Source organism: Bactrocera neohumeralis, chromosome 6 (assembly GCF_024586455.1).
Source record: "Bactrocera neohumeralis isolate Rockhampton chromosome 6, APGP_CSIRO_Bneo_wtdbg2-racon-allhic-juicebox.fasta_v2, whole genome shotgun sequence".
Classification (NCBI taxonomy): Eukaryota; Metazoa; Arthropoda; class Insecta; order Diptera; family Tephritidae; genus Bactrocera; species Bactrocera neohumeralis.
In genome coordinates this window covers 67,299,206-67,316,233 of record NC_065923.1, presented here as the reverse complement: position 1 = coordinate 67,316,233, position 17,028 = coordinate 67,299,206, and the positions used below count along the sequence as shown (strand labels likewise).

The following is a 17,028-nucleotide window of genomic DNA, read 5'->3' as shown; positions in this document are numbered from 1 at the left end:
CCGTTGTGTCGCGCCGTTAGGGAAATGTAAACGCAATTTTCTATTCTTTAACTGTCAACTTATGTCGGTAATGCAATGGCTGCGACCGCTGCAGCGTGAGTAGTTTACAAATTATCCAGCTTTGAGCCTCTAATGCTTTCCTTCTTGCTTATGCTATTAGAGTGATGTGCCGGTTCTGAAAGTCACCAAGGTCGAATTGGTTGAGTGCTATAGAAGTTTGCAACTTTTGTTGTACATGATTTTTTGTGGTTCGGTAAGTTATTGGGCTACCTACAGGTAAACTAAACTGTACTTATGGGTTTTGGAATGATTTTCCCGATCAGTCCCGAGGAAGTACTTAGATATCCTTAAAAAATGGGAATGAAACTTTATGAGACGAATGAGCATATCCATAAAATAAAATAAGTAGGCTACTTTCAATAGAATTTTTCGCTGAGATCTGTAGAAAGAAAATTTTGGACAACATTTTTTGGGATACACAAGTTAAAGACAATAGTTATATGTTCCCGAAACTTAGGTGCATATAATAATATAGCTTCAAAGTGCCAGGAATGAATAGGCTCCAGAGACTTCATATGAAGAGTTAAAATCATGAAATTGCAATAAATATTGGTCTTGACCGCAAAAATTGTCCCAAAAGTTTTGATTTTACATTTGTGCAAAGATCTTTTTTAATCTCCTTCATTGCTTGCTATAAAAAAATTTTCGTTATTTCAATCAGACGTTCAGAGTCTGTTTTAAGACATGTATAGTATGTTTCTCTCCTGTTTAGATAGATCAAAGCGCACAACTCACTAAACTTGTAGTTTGAAGTGGTATTCGAAAGGTAGTTGGTAACTATGATCGCATACCCAAAAACAACCCCAGAACCATTGGTCTTAAGTACACACAAGAGCCCCTGTTCGGTATGGATATCTGAATAATATGAACAAGTTATTCGAAGATTCAAAGTCTGGTTTAAAACTTGAGTGTAGCTGCCAATGAATTGATTTACATGCGGGGTAGACAGTATATGAACGAAAACCGAGACGGTTGGATCATATTTTGATACCAAGGCGGAGACAGATGTTTTTCGATTTCATCTAGTTAGCTTCACTTTTTTGATTCAGCATTAGCATACAGTTTTAACATATCTTCGTCGACCAAAAGCTTCCTGTTATAACTGAACATCTTCGCCTTTAAACCTTTAAATAAAGTCATAACCGTTTATTCTAGTCATTAGTTTGGCTCATTTAGCTAAGCTTCCCCGTCAAACTGTCTCCGTTGGGCTTAAGGTTCAGTAATCTTCTTACGCAAAAGTTTTCCATGTCTCAATTTCGATTTCACCATTTTGGCTTGCGTCAAATCGTTCTTTCAAACAGCATATATATAACTTTTCAATACTTAGTGCTAATGGTGCGGAAACTTTTTGCGACTACTGAACCTTCACTATCTCATGCTCTCACTGCCACACCACTACAATTGAACACTATGTCATGAAGGTGGAATTCAATATCTCGCAGTTGTATAACTAATGCTTTTAGAGTTGATTACAGTTTTGCTGGTTGCTTTTCGTAACTGTTGTTGTAATTTATTGTTGTTGTACTCTCTGTTGTTGTGGCTACTGCCCTTTTGGAATAATTTTGTTAGGCGGCGGTTAGTTCGCGTGTCATTCATGGTAGCGTCGCGCGCATTTAGTACGAACGGCTTAACTTTTTCCGCTAACCCCTCTTTACCATCTCTCCTCTCTCAAGCGCATAGCGCTTCTAATGACGTAGCGTTCTCGTGCTCGTTAGTTTGTTGTAAGACTCATTGCCATTGACAGCTACATTGGCTACATTAAATTTGCTATAATTTAGCTTCGTGTTGTTATTGCTTACTAGTTATCATTACTATTTTTTGGCTTTGCTTCCTTTTCGCCTCAATATCCACAGCTCAATTTCTGCCGCTAAACTCCGTCGACGGTCAAACTTTTACTAATGATGTTTCCAACTTAATTCTTTTGCTTGAGTTTTGTTTTAGCAAACTTTCCGCTGACATTGTTGTTGCTGCTTTTGTCAGCCTACAATCTTGATGTCTCTTTTTGCGTTAGCATGACTAGGCTTACTTACAAAGTCGCCTTGAAATATGCGCTAACTTTGTAATGAAGAGATATTAGCGGCAGTCATCCATTTGTGGACTATGAAAATCAGCGAGTCGAGTTAAAGTAGAGATACGAGCAGCTTCAAAGCTGTTTGTGGAGAAGCTTATGTATTTTTGATTAAAGAGAGATGTGGGCATGCCTTAAGAACTGCCAAAGTGAACGCAAGTAATAAACTGAGAAGTTAGGCTATTAATCTCGAAACTTTAGAGATCCTTCCCTGCATACTAAAAAGCTCTTAAAGCAATTATGGTAAAAGCTTCTGAATTAGATATGCCAATGGTGTTTACATATACGAAAGAAAAATATCTTTTTCCAAACTGTATGATAGAAGCTAAGAGACTAAATATGACCGAATAGAGGCCTTGCTGGAAGTAAAAACGCCTTTTCCTTGAAGTGTGGATGTATAAAGATCCTATTGATGTCTTGTTACTTTTATTTTTCACTCCTTCTTGCTCTGGCCTTCTAGAAACTCTCCAAATTTTTGAATAAATCATGTGTTGCCTTCACCCTTCGATGCTGTTACTTTTTTCTATTAAATGATTTTACTCCCGTAAATTATTGTCGTAAATATATCCAACGTAAGCACTGAAGAAAATAGAAAAGCGAAGAAAGAAAATGTAGATAAGAAGTGGTAGAATCTATGTCAAAAGGAAGTGAAGGAAATAAGCTAATTTTTATACTGCGTTCGATTTGTGCTAACGGAAGTCCGAAGAAGACTTTCCGAGTGGCAGCTAAGACGAAGGGTATAAGAAGAAAATGCAAAGAGAGCATTTAGTTAGGCATTTGATATTATATTTTTACAATTTTCTACGATTCTTCTTTGTGGTTGTCGGTAGAAATCGAATGAATTGGAGTTGAAAACTTTTTATGTGGCATTTGGGAATTTAGATTGAGATGAATGAGGTTGAAAGTACTTTGAAGGTGTTATTTTTTCTATGTGCAGTATATATGGTATGTATGTATATGAAGCTCCTATAAAATGAGCCTTCCAACGAATGAGCAAACGACAAATATTTAAAATTCTTTAGTAATTTCGAGTCGGTAAAAATGCTGTTCAATTCCTAAATATTTTAAAAAGCTTTCATAAATTATGTTAGTAGTAGACATTTTTTTTTAAATTTCTCCCTAATTTATCTGAAATCGAAAAGCTTTCGCTCTAAAACTTCGTTACATAGTTGTTGGAAGACTAGGTCGTCAAAATTTTTCTGATGTCTTTTATTTTAAAGTACTAGCATTCAAAAAGCACTAAATTTTTTGCTTTTTATACTTTTTATAGCTCCAGCTTGTGCTGAGCTTTAAGGAAGCTTTTACAGAACTTCCAATGTTGTAAAAGCTTTTTTTGTATCTACTACTTTTTATATTGGAATTGAAAAAACCATTCGAATTTTGTCGAGCTAAAGCAGTTAATCCTTCTGCGAGCTGGCCGGGATTCAGAAAACTGTTATCCGCGTTAAAAATCGGGAAAGCTTCAAGGAATCTTTAACCGAACTTCTAATACTGCAATAGCTTTCTTGAATATACTCTTTTTATATTGCAATTGAAAACATTATTAGTCGAGTTGTCGAGTTTAAGTATTATACTTCTGCTAGCTCACTGGAACGTACAAGAATGCTGTTCGCGTCAAAAATCGGAAAAGCTTTGAATAAAAGCTTAGAAACTAAAGCTTTAGAGTTTTAACTATACTCTTTTCCTAAAAGCTTTAATTTTTATTCAGAAATTCTGTAACTCTCAACATAGTTAAAATATAAACTATAATTACGACCAAATTTTACTGTGGCTAAGCAAACATTGTCTGTTGTAAACCTATTTCCATCGTAAAGATACTGTCAATTACACACAGCTGACACCCCTTACTAGCAGCAAATTGCTATATATTTCTCTCTACAGTACATGTAATTTATATAATGATTACGTTAAGAATTTGATAATAAATCAGATATTAGCAAAATGCTTAATAACACGAAAGGCAGCTTTGTTTACTAACTAGACAAGCTCAAGGTCAAGTTCACTCGAGCGTTTCATTAGCAAGCAGATTTGTTTGTAGTCATGCTGTGCGAGAAAAATGTGAGAAATTGTGGGAACTGGTTGTAAAGAAAGACGTAAAGATGTGTTTATGATAGTAATTCAATTAGCATGGCAAGGCTGTGTGAGTACGAAGTCTAAAAGAGTTATATTATGAAAACATATATTGGTGCAGAGGAATAATTTGTGTTCTCCGTAATGTGAACATGAAAAGACGTCGTAAGTTTGCTGCGACCTTTTATTTGCTGGACGGTTTTTGCGGTCATCTTACAAATGAATACGCTTATGAGCTTAAATATTCGATATTCTCTTGCTTAATGGCGCCCTCTGCTAGATAACACCTGTTTGAGATTATTTTCGCACCCCGGCAAACTAACAAGCCGAAGTCTCGCACACAACTTACGCGAGTAGAATATCCGTCATCTGTATAAATACTTGTACATAAATATTTTAATTATTTTTATAAAAATATAATTTTCTTGTTGTTGCTTAATTTTATATTCACTTATGGGGACAAACGGTCAGTTGACTTTGCTTATATACATATCTCTTTGTGTCAAACGGTTTCAATCACGTTTCACGGCTAGTTCAACAGCTGTATGGCAGACGGTGCGAATTGCAAAGAAATGATCTAAACGATTTATGGGTTAAATAAAATAAATTTTATGAATAATTACTAACAGAAACTATAAACTTAGAATAAATATAAACTAAATTGAGTTGAGCTAAAATATGTATGTACTATTTCAAGACCGGATATATGTTTGCATATATAATTATTGTTTTTCATCATGTCAAATTTTATGACTCATTTAATGAAAAGGTCTTGCCAATCTAACAAGCAAAAAAAGTATTTTCGAATAATACATATTACCATTAAATTAATCAAGAACGCACGAATATAGTGATAACGGAGCTAAAGTGCCTTTTCTTGCCAGTTCTTCAACTTTTCTGTTATCCACGATTCAGCTCTTGCCTGGCATCCATATTAGTTTCATCACGATGTGATTTGATGGCGTTGATAGTAAGACTAGGCATGAACGACTTGAATGCACGACTATTGCGCTTCTTCAGACCTTTTCTTGAAAGAATTTGGTTGGGATATTAGGTGGTTATTGACAGTTTCTCCGATTACTCTTGGAACAAAAACAAGTTTATTATTAGATTATTGAAAATATGTACGAAATCTTGTTTAGAGTATTGAAGATCTTAAGTTCAGACTTTAGTTGTCACGCCTTAAAATTAAGAAATTTCTCACGAAAGTAGTTAATAATAGAACTAATTTTTATAAAGACCTAGTGTCATTCTATAAGTTTATGGGATATCCTGGATAAGTGTTCTAGAACTATGTCTTCCCAAGACAAAAATATTTCAAACATCGTCAGAATGACTAGAGAGGAGGAAATGACTAGGGGAGACTCCAAAGTTGCAGAAACATACTATAGTGAGTTAGTATTCCACATTTAATAAGGACAGGAAAATAAACCATAAATAATGAAAGAGAGAGTGGCAAAAAGAACGGAAAATGCTTAGTCTGACTGCTACAAAATAGTCTAAACTTTATGGCTTGATTCTAGCACCATCTAAATTCACGTGAAGAACGTTTTTGAACATTTGATTTATTTTTCTCACTTGTCGCACCTTCACCTATAATCGGCAGAACTCTTTGAAGACCTTTCCTTCCATACAAATTATTTAAAACAAGCTTTTCCAATTTTCCAAATCAAAGCTTCAAAATGAACAATACAACAACAAAAGTAATCAGCGTTCGGCGCCAGAATTGAAAAGTCACAAAGCGTAACGCTGCGAACCAGCTGAGTCAATAGAAAATCTCTGCAAACTCAAACCGCAGAAACCAATTGAATTCAGCTAACAACAACCACACTGAAAAAATTAAAAGAAATAAAATAAGACCTAACCACAGAACTTATGTGTGGGCACGCGCGCTTTAATAAACCGTTTGAATGGTACGGAATACTAAACTAGAAATCGATGGCAATAAAAGACACGTACAACAACAATAACGAATGTGAGAATGAAAACAAGAAATGCTAAAAGAGTACTGGCAACCAGTAGAATCGGAGAAGCGCCGATAAGCCAAAGCAATAACAGAAACGAAAAGCTAAACAAAACGACAGTCAAAGTAGCGTTTGCAATAAAATCCGAAAAATCAGTCAATCGACCAACAAGACAGCCAGCTGCCGGTTTGGCGAGTCTTTGTGCAGCTTTTACAGCCAAAAGGTAAACAAAAAGCAGCTGAGTGGCGAGAGCGGCTGTAACAGGGTAATGCGACAAAGAAAGAGATAACTGAAGAATAGTTAGAGTGAGAGATAGAGATAGAGAAAGAGATTAAGGAGGAACGGTGGAAAATGTTGCGCGGAGTTGACGGGAAGATCAGCAAGAACCATCGGCTATTTATTGCTGGTTTGCTGCGAGTTTTCGCAGTTTATATTCCTTTATTTAGAGCAAAAAGCCAATTTGAGCTTAAAGTTTCTTAAATTCATAAACACTTTGACGATTTGAGCTTAAAGTTTCATAAACTCATAAACACTTTGACGATTTCATGGCTGTACATAAAATCATTTACCTTAAACTCTTCAAACTTTTATCATCTTTAGTTTTTATATATTATCCTTTAAACATATTCTATTCATTTTGTTTAACACTTTCCGCGTTTTACTCATTTATTTTTTTGTTTCTCTATTTCTCTTTTCGTTAACCGACTTTCCTACTTTTGTTTCTGTTTTTTCTCTATTTTTTCGTCACGCTTGCTTTATGTTATGGAAATGCGTTGCAAATTGTCCCTGGGGTCAGCTGTCGAATTTAGAATTTGAAGTTTGTTTATACAACTTTTATGCGTTCCGGTTAGCGTTGCTTGCAGTCAAATTTATTTTTTGTGTTTTTCTGCTTGATTTGAATACGATTTCTCACAATTGATACGAATTTATAATGCTCAAAAAAAGTTTAAATTTACTTTATTTCACAAGCATGAAAAAAGTTATTTAGTGGGAAAAAAGTAATAATAATGTACACTGATATTTTAAAGCTTAGCATATTTTTATAAGAATCTTTTAAACTAGTTGTTAAGATTAGTTCGAATTGCCATAATCGAAAAATTTTAACCAATATTAAATTAAACTATAATGTACATATGTATATATATAATATTATAAAATTGTATTCATAAAATTTATGAAATTATTGAATTTTATTTCAAAAAATTTTGCCACTGATCATAATATAATATTTTTTTTTGCAGATCTCACACAAAACTGTACGAAAGGTGAGTTTTATAAAACATCCAATTTGCGAAATTGATTTTTTCTATATCGAAAAAATATAAAGTTGTTTTTTTTTTAACTTTTTGCTTACCTCATAACTATGATGAATTAAAAGACGCATTATAACAAAAAAAAAAGAAAATTTAATCAAAGAAAAAGGGATACTCAAAAAAATTCATAAAGAAAAATTCCAGTATAATTTTTTACTAAAAGTTAAAATTTTTTATAAATATTATAACGCACGTTCATTTGCGGCATCTTTCTTATTTCAAGAAAAAAAGCTACCACAACTTAATTGTGCTTAAATATAAATAAGTGCTATGAAGTAATTGAGCATCAAATAGTTAAAATTTATATCAGTGACCGCGAAATCAGATATATATGACTCTTGTGCGAGTAAATGAGGGAAAACATATCTTCAGATTTTAAAAATTATAAAAATGGCTATGCAAATATACCACTATGGGCAAAAAATAGTAAGACTTTGTTCATAATTTTAAAATTTTTAATTTATTCTTCAAAATCTATGTGGCTCCTCAAAGTAGTTCCTTTAGGACCCAATGCTCTTGTGCTAACGTTCCAATTTTCGAAACAGTTGTTAACGTCAATTTCCGGAATAGCTTCAATGCCCGTAGCGATTCACATTTAATGTCTTCAATTAACTCAAAACGTTTTCCACGGAGCGGTCGTTTGAGTTTGCTGAATAGCCAGAAGTGACACGGAGCTAAATCAGGCAAATACGGTGGTTCCGGCTTCGCACAAACGATGCATAACACTCAAATAGTATTCCTTGTTGACAGTTTGGCCGGTCGGAAAGGATTTGGAAAACAACAGACCTCGCTAATCGAAAAAAACTGTCCACGTAACCTTGTCTGTTTCCGGTCGTAAGCATGGAGAATATTGTTTCACAGACGTTAACGCGACGCGTGTTTTCGAAAAAATTGCGTGATTTTGGAACCATTCGAGCTTTCACTTTTATTAGGCCCAAATGCTCTTTCAAAATGGTCTTCACTGATCTTTTAAATATTTCAAAGATGCAAGTAAGATCTCTGACTGTAAATCGTCGATGCTCAAGCACCAATTCCTAAATTTTATTGACTCCCACTGTAACCAACATAAAATGGGAAAATTTCTCCGAAACGACTGAACCGATAGAGGTGAAATTTTCGCACCACTTCTTAGAACTACATGTTTGTAAAGTTATGATCGAAGGAATAAGAATTTTGCCAAAAATTGAATTGAATTGAAAATTTAATACAAAATACAATAATATAATTGTTTTTAGTCGCCATTTTGTCAAAACTAAATCCCGTGTAAATTTGCTGTATTCATCTATGGGAAGAAGAAACATTTCGGCTTTTGGATTTGTGGTAATTATTTTCGGAGGTCCTTCTGAAGACCGGCGCTAGGAACAAGATGGTCTAATATTTTTCGGAATAAATCAACAATTATTAAAGTACATTAAACTCAATAACTGCACTTAATTTTTCTTTAATTATTAAATAAAACGCCTCTTAAAGAAATATCAAAAACACGCGGTTTTCAAACTTGTAAGTGAATATAACGGGTTACATTGAAGGTAAATATGTAATACAAATGAAAACTATGTATAATAGAATCCCAAATTATATGTTTAATCCAACAAATGATTGTAATAAGCTTGTAATATGCTTCTCTCACTCTCCTGACATATCAACTAAATTACCGTCATAAAGAAAGATGATATCTACCGCAAATATTTTCCAACTAATGACTTCACAAATGAACATATTTATACTAAATGTAATCCCCTCTGCTTGGTCATGCGAATTTCAGTGATTATAATCAAAATCACAACCTCGGTTGGCGCGCTTGTCGCAGAGTGGCAGTAATTATGACGATTATATTAAAAAAGCTACAAGAAAAAAATTATATATTTGTATATTTTTACAACTACGGAGGGACATTAGTGCTTGTGTGTGGAGTGGATTTGCTAAATTAGAAGAAACAAGTAAGGAAGGGCTAAGTTCGGGTGTCACCGAACATTTTATAGTCTCGCATGATAAAGTGATAATCGAGATTTCATTATACGTCATTTACATATTTTTCAAATACCGTATTTTTGTAAAGTTTTATTCCGCTATCATCATTGGTTCCTAATGTACTATATATTATACAGAAAAGGCATCAGATGGAATTCAAAATAGCGTTATATTGGAAGAAGGCGTGGTTGTGAACCGATTTCACCTATATTTCGTACATGTCATCAGGGTGTTAAGAAAATATTATATACCGAATTTCATTGAAATCGGTCTAGTAGTTCCTGAGATATGGTTTTTGGTCCATAAGTGGGCGATTTTCAATTTAAAAAAAAAACCTGGGTGCAGCTTCCTTCTGCAATTTCTTCCGTAAAATTCAGTGTTTCTGACGTTTTTTGTTAGTCCGTTAACGCACTTTTAGTGATTTTCAACATAACCTTTGTATGGGAGGTGGGCGTGGTTATTATCTGATTTCTTCCATTTTTGAACTGTATATAGAAATGCCTGAAGAAAACGACTCTGTAGAGTTTGGTTGACATAGCTATAGTAGTTTCCGAGATACGTACAAAAAACTTAGTAGGGGGCGGGGCCACGCCCACTTTTCCAAAAAAATTTCGTCCAAATATGCCCCTCCTTAATGCTATCCTTTGTGCCAAATTTCACTTTAATATCTTTATTTATGGCTTAGTTATGACACTTTATAAGTTTTCGGTTTCCGCCATTTTGTGGGCGTGGCAGTGGGCCGATTTTGCCCACTTCGAACTTAACCTTCTTATGGAGCCAAAGAATACGTGTACCAAGTTTCATCATGATATCTCAATTTTTACTCAAGTTACTTGCACGGACGGACGGACAGACAGACGGACGGACAGACAGACATCCGGATTTCGACTCTACTCGTCACCCTGATCACTTTGCTATATATAACCCTATATCTGACTCTTTTAGTTTTAGGACTTACAAACAACCGTTATGTGAACAAAACTATAACACTCTCCTTAGCAACATTGTTGCGAGAGTATAAAAACAGAGATTAAATGGAAGAGGAAAAAAATATATTTCTGATGTTGAACTTGCATAGCAGTAATGAAAACAGTAATGAATACTATATATATGTATATATGTGCATGACAATGTGATATTAATTACTGGTGCGATGTGCATTCGTCAGCATGTTTTATTAGCGAATTACATGTGTGTGCATAAATATTTGCCTCGCTTCATTAGGCTTAATTAAAGGGTAAAAGTGCGAAAATTCGCACATTCGTGTGGATGGAAATTTACTTCTAAAAAATGCATTTATATGATTTAAAAGCAAGAAAATAAAAAATTCGAAAAATTAAAAACAATTTTAAATCGAACTAGAATTAAATATCCGTCCATAAATTAGGCATTTTATATCTTGCTTAAAGTAACCAATACTGTGAGAATTGGCAGATGACATTTGACACTTCATATGTGACAGATAACTGTAAGTTAAAAATCAGCAACAATATATCTAAATTTTGATATCATTAATACTCTTTAAATTATTCATTTAACAGTATAACTGAATTAAGAAATAGTTATGCAAGTAGTGCTGCCACGTTTTAAAATTATTTAATGCAAAATGGAATATTATATTACAAAAACACTGAGAGTTATAAAAAATTAATACGAAAGAAATTTTTGAACAAATGTTTTTAATTTAAAATATATTTTGTTCAAGGTTGTCATATTTTTGTAAAATCTAAATTTAACCAGAAATTTGGTATATTTATTCAGCAGTTCCTCAGCACTACTTTGAGTTCTAAACAAATAATGTCTTAAAAAAGATAAAGGCTTTAAGCTGGATAAACTGCAAAACGGACAATAAATTTTTGCTCTTGCCACATTTTTTTGTTAGTCATATAGTGTTTTAAAAAATAAATTTTATAAATCGTATATCTAGAATATTATTTAACTTTACATTCAAACCCCTATATTTAGATAAAAAATAATAAAAAAAATTGTCAAAAACTTGGAGTTGCCATTTGTCATGCCTAAAATCCACTGAAGGTTTTAATTAAGCTTTAAGATTGTTAGTTAACAGTGTTACCATATAATTATGTGTAATAATTATTTAAAATAAGTGAAAGTTCAAAATTTTCGTTAGTTTTCTGGCAAAACAAAAAATGGCTGGATTATTAATATTACGCCTCACCTTTATAAAATGCTTTTATAATTTGTTATGAAGTTATCTGTTCATAACTATGAGTTTTAAAATAATTCGAAACATTACAGTTCAGCTTAAATATTTTTTCACGCCTAACGGTAATGCCATATAATTTTATATTATTTTTGTAATATTTATGATTTTAATGCTTTCAATTGCAATTCTAAAAATTTCATTAAACAAAAACTAAAAGTTTCTAATTACATAACTTAAGGCATAATTTTTCCAAGCGCAGTAAGCTAATTTATTCCATATCATGATCATTTGCTTCAATTTCGTTTACCAATAAATGCCGGCTTTATCTCAATATTTATTTTGTCAAAGTATCCACTTCGTTCAAATATTAAAAATTTATGAAAAAGTGCAAAGCATATTTAAAAATTTACTGCTTGTCATTGCTAATTAAGTGAATTGAAATCTCTGTCTCGCATGCAGTTTTTGCACACACTTCATTCATGCGTCATTAATGCTTATTGTTAATATTGTTAAATTATTTTAAATATCTGCGTTTTTTGTTTGGTGAGCAATTTAAGCCCACAAGTATTACCGGCTGTTTGTTTGATGTTCGGTATTGTTTTTTTTTTTGTTTCAACTATGCCTGTTGACAGTTAAACCACAAAAAATAGCAATAAACTTACACTCAGGTGGCTGCTGTCAAATTAAAGCAAATAGCGCGAGGCATTTATTTAAACATATTTTAAAAGGGTATTTTTTGGAATATATAGACTAAAATTGAAAAAGAAAACAAATTCAAGCAAACGAAAAAGCATTAACAAAAGCGAAAATTGAAAATCATAGTTTGCAAAAAAATTAATTTGTGCAAATTGCTGAGTGCAAAAATTAAAATAGTAAACACTGCAATTACCACACTTTCTGACGCGCACGAATATTGACTAACAAAAAGCGCTTGAATCAACAATAATAATACTCGTGCGAGTAGTAACAACGGCCATGCACACAAAGGCAAAGTAATAAATGCGAAGAGCTGTCTAGCAAAAATAGGCGTCTATATATACACATATACTCACTTTCAATAACAATGAACAACAATGATAATCAACAATTTTACCGTCCATTAGCGATGTGTGTGGCAGTGATATGGAATAGTAAAAAATTTTGTAAACACAAACAATTAAATAAATTGAACAAACAATTTTGAAATTTATTATTTTAAATTGTTTTCATAAAAACAAAATTTTTGAATATTATTTACATTTTTTAACTCTGCTCCAAAAATGTGATTTGATTACTTTTAAGTTTTTGATAATTGCTAACTCTGCTCCAAAAATGTGATTTGATTACTTTTATCATTGTAATTTAAATTCACTCAAAAACTTTATTTACTTAAATTGACCACTGATTTATTGATTAGTTGGAACCCTGTTTACAAAAATGCAAAAACTTTCTGCGAAATCTTGTTTTAAATGACGTATTTTTTTCATTACTTTGATAATTTTTATTTGGAGAGGTTGTAACTCTGGCCCCAAAAATATATACAAGGTGTATTCCAAAGTAAACAGGACCTTTTGAATCTAGCGCCCCCTGGTGGCGCCGTGATGTCTACTAATGCGTTAAAATCTGCTATCTTTATCAATTGTCCAGTGAGAATTTCGTGATATTTCATTGATTGGAAGTAAAGTTATTGCGTCTTAAGTGCCACTATGTTTATGTTATCGGTGCGAAAATGAGCTTCGAACAAAGAGCCAACATCAAATTTTGTTATAAAATTGGTAAAACTTTTACCGAAACGTTTCAATTGATAAAAAAAAAAGTTTATGGCGATGATTGTCTATCCCGTAGCAGAGTGCATGAGTGGTTTCAACGTTTTCAAAGTGGTCGTGAGGACAAAAATGACGGTCAACATGTGGGCCAATCAAAATTCGTGATCACCGAAAATTCCATCGAAACTGTACGTGAATTCATTAAAAATCAGCCGAAATCATCATTAAAATTCATGGAAATGGAATTGAACATCTCCGAAACATCGATTTATCGCATTTTGACCGAACATTTGGGCTTACGAATGGTGTGTGCACGGTTTGTTCCGCAGCAAATAGCTGTATTGAAGCAGAAGAAGACTATTTTGAATAAAATAAATTGATTTAGCCGAAAAAACTATTTGTTCTGCTTTTTTAAGGCTTGTTTACTTTGGAACACACCTTGTATGTCTACATGAACAGCCTGTTGAACTAAGGCAGTTTGTAAGATATTGTTCTGAAGTTTTGCAAACGTCCATTTCTGACCAAGAAGCTGCTCATTTGCGGGAACCGTCAGTATCGGTCGTCTGAATGAATGAAATCATGTTCTTGTATGGCAAACTTTGTATTTGATGAGATATCTTAACGAAATCGGGCATCTATTATTATCGAAGGCATAGGGACAATTTCCGAAGAAATATAGCTGCCATAAAAACTCACCGATCAAAATTAAATTAGTGTATGGATAATAACTCTTGATAAAATATTTTCACGAAATATGCCACCAAAAATTATACAAAGCAATCTTATGGTATAATCTACGTAAAAATTCTGATCAATAAAAACTAAGTTAACGGTATTTTTATACCTATTTATGCTATATAAATGTGCATGTGAAGGGTAGTTATTTGTTTTCTTTTTTTTTTTTGTTAGCTTTGCTGCTTATCTTATTGCACGGTGTTTGGCGACATGGGGGGCGTATGAGTAACATGTGTAGCAAAAAGTGCAAGTACAGAATGCACGCACATACTACTTATATACCTATATTATGTATGTAAATGAAGAATAAATATGTTTATATGAATGTGCACTGTATATATGCAAACTTTTTTTATATAATTATATATCTATGGTATATGACTGTAGATATCTCCCTTTCCACACGCTTGCATTTTGATTTAATTTGAGGTTTATACTGGTTTTCTTTTAAGCCGCTTTTGTATTTGCTGTTTTCGTCAATTTTTTTCACATCTTTATGTGTATTTCAATATTCCGACTTTGATCAGTTTTTTTCATTTATTCTCATACCGATTTTAGTGCTTATTTTGTGCGGTAGGTTTTTTCGATGTTAAGCTTCTTTCAATCTTTACGTTTGTGTGCTAATAAAATTTTATTTTAATAAAAAATATGCTTTTGCATTTTCTATTACCTCTTTAAAAAAATTTTTTAATGTAATTAATTACTTTTTAAAGAAAAAATTATACGAACGCTGAGTGATTTTTACTCTTATCTCCTACATGCGATTATAAATTATTTAAAGGCTAAGGGGACGGTGTGGCCTTGGCTGAAACTGATTCCGGTGGGAAAAATTGATTTATTATATATTGTTACAAAGTGTTAAACATGTAACGCTTTTCAATTAATTTGATATAATTGGTTCTTAGTTTGCTCTGCAGTATTTATATCCCGATTAGCTCTTCACATAATCATTATAAAGGCATATATGTACCTCATACCACTGTCGATGCGAGTATTATATAAATAGCTTTAAGTAAAAATATTCGTTTAGTAAAAGCTGGTGTAATACAAAGAAAATAATATTTATAGGGTTGCCACATAATCGAAAACTTAAGCATCAAAAATTAAAAAAAAAATATTTTAAGGCCTACTGTAATTTGCGAATTTAACTAATGCGGTTGACATATAAAAATATGTAATATAAGAGTGTAGCCACCTTTTTATAAGTTTGTAACTCTACCAAATATATATAAAATTTTTAAAAATTATGAAATCAAAAAATCATTATATACATATAAAAAGACTTCCAACTAAAATTATTTTTGAAAAGGGTTGCCACATAAAAATTAATACATCTTTTTATTAATTTAACATAAACAGTATTGAAATATTACATTATTCAGTTATTACATTTATTAAAACCAAACATATTCTATATGAATATAATTTTATTAAGTTGCCAGATATTAAATATTCAAAAAGCATTGTCAGATTGGCAAAAAAACTAGTGTAATAGTATTATATCGGCTGGAGAAGACAAGTCGGTATTTAAAGTAAAGTATTTGAAAATTTTTATTCTCCACAATAAAAATAAAGACTAAAAAAGAGTCTGAAGGCCTTAGAAAGTTTATTATTGAAATTATTTTTTTAATAGTACTGCCACCTATTGTAAATTTTTAATTCAATAAAAATTATTCAAAAAGCAAACTGTTCATGTAAGATATATTATTATTTTTTTCGATAAGGGATACCATTAGTTTTATTTTTTTTAATTTTTCTATTTCGTTTTATATTTTTTTCCTCAGTTTAACTTTCTAATAATTAATTGTTTTATTAGCTTTAACATTTTGTTTTTTGTAATTTTTTATATTAATATTTTTGTTTAAATTTTTTGGATTGTTTTTTTTACATTTTTTCATCTTTAGTTTAACGTTTTAATAATTAAATTTTTTTTAGCTTTTTTAATTTTTTTTTACATTGTTGTTCTTTGTTTGTTTTTTCTTTTCATTTTTGTTAAATTAAATATTAATTACAAAAATTTTGTTTTGAGTTTTTGTTTTCTGATTTTTTTGTTTCATTTTTATTTTTTTTCAGAGTATCATTTTCCATTTAACATTTCAATGCCATTGAATACTATGTTTGTCTATATGCTTCAGAAAAATTTCCAAATTTGTTTTAAGGTATATTCATAAATTTAAGTTATGTACTTGCCATTGAAATATTTTGCATATTTTAAGCTCGTTTACTGTGTTACATGCATTTTTGGTTAGTAAAACGTTCTTGGTGTTAGCATTTATGGCCACTCTGTTGACTCGGTCGTTGGTTCACAAAAGTGCTATATTTTTACGCACATGGGCACACACAATCATATTTACATTGATTTGTATGTAAATATGTACTATATGTATGTTTGTTTATACGATTATATATATCTACCTGCATAGAGTAGGCCTGCTCATTTCAATTCATTACAGCATTTTCGTTTTCGCTTTTACATCACTTTCGCATCGAACCAGGTTCGAGTTTTCAGTTCGAACGCCAACCACTCTTTGGCCCACTAAGTATTTATATCAAATGCAGCGCACAACTATTTAAATACTTGTTTAACTCAGCTATGGACAAGCATTTTAATCAGTTTGTACTATCATTAAACATCTATTAATCAACTTATTTTATAAATGAGTTTACAACGCAAAACTGGTATTTGATTTCAATTTAAAAACATTTTTATACATATATGTATGTACATACATAAATTTATATATATACCATAGTGCATACACACATACACCCCAGTGTATAAATATACAAAAAGTACTTCAGTAGAGATTAAAAACAAATCAGTTTGTGCTTGTGGCCACTCATTATAGAATTATAAAGTACTCTCTAAATAGGTATGTGTGGTCTTAAACTCTCATCATTTAACCAGAAATATGTACGTATACATGTATAAAAT

General features: G+C 31.9%; 1 protein-coding gene across 1 annotated transcript in view; it reads left to right on the top strand.

Annotated features, from left to right (window-relative positions):
• LOC126762825 (Ig-like and fibronectin type-III domain-containing protein 2) overlaps window positions 1-17,028 on the top strand; it is a gene marked incomplete at its 3' end in the record, with an annotated part of 186,653 nt that overhangs the window by 97,284 nt on the left and 72,341 nt on the right. Inside the window, exon 4 of the mRNA XM_050479867.1 lies at window positions 7,404-7,427. The remainder of the gene's footprint in view (window positions 1-7,403; window positions 7,428-17,028) is intronic.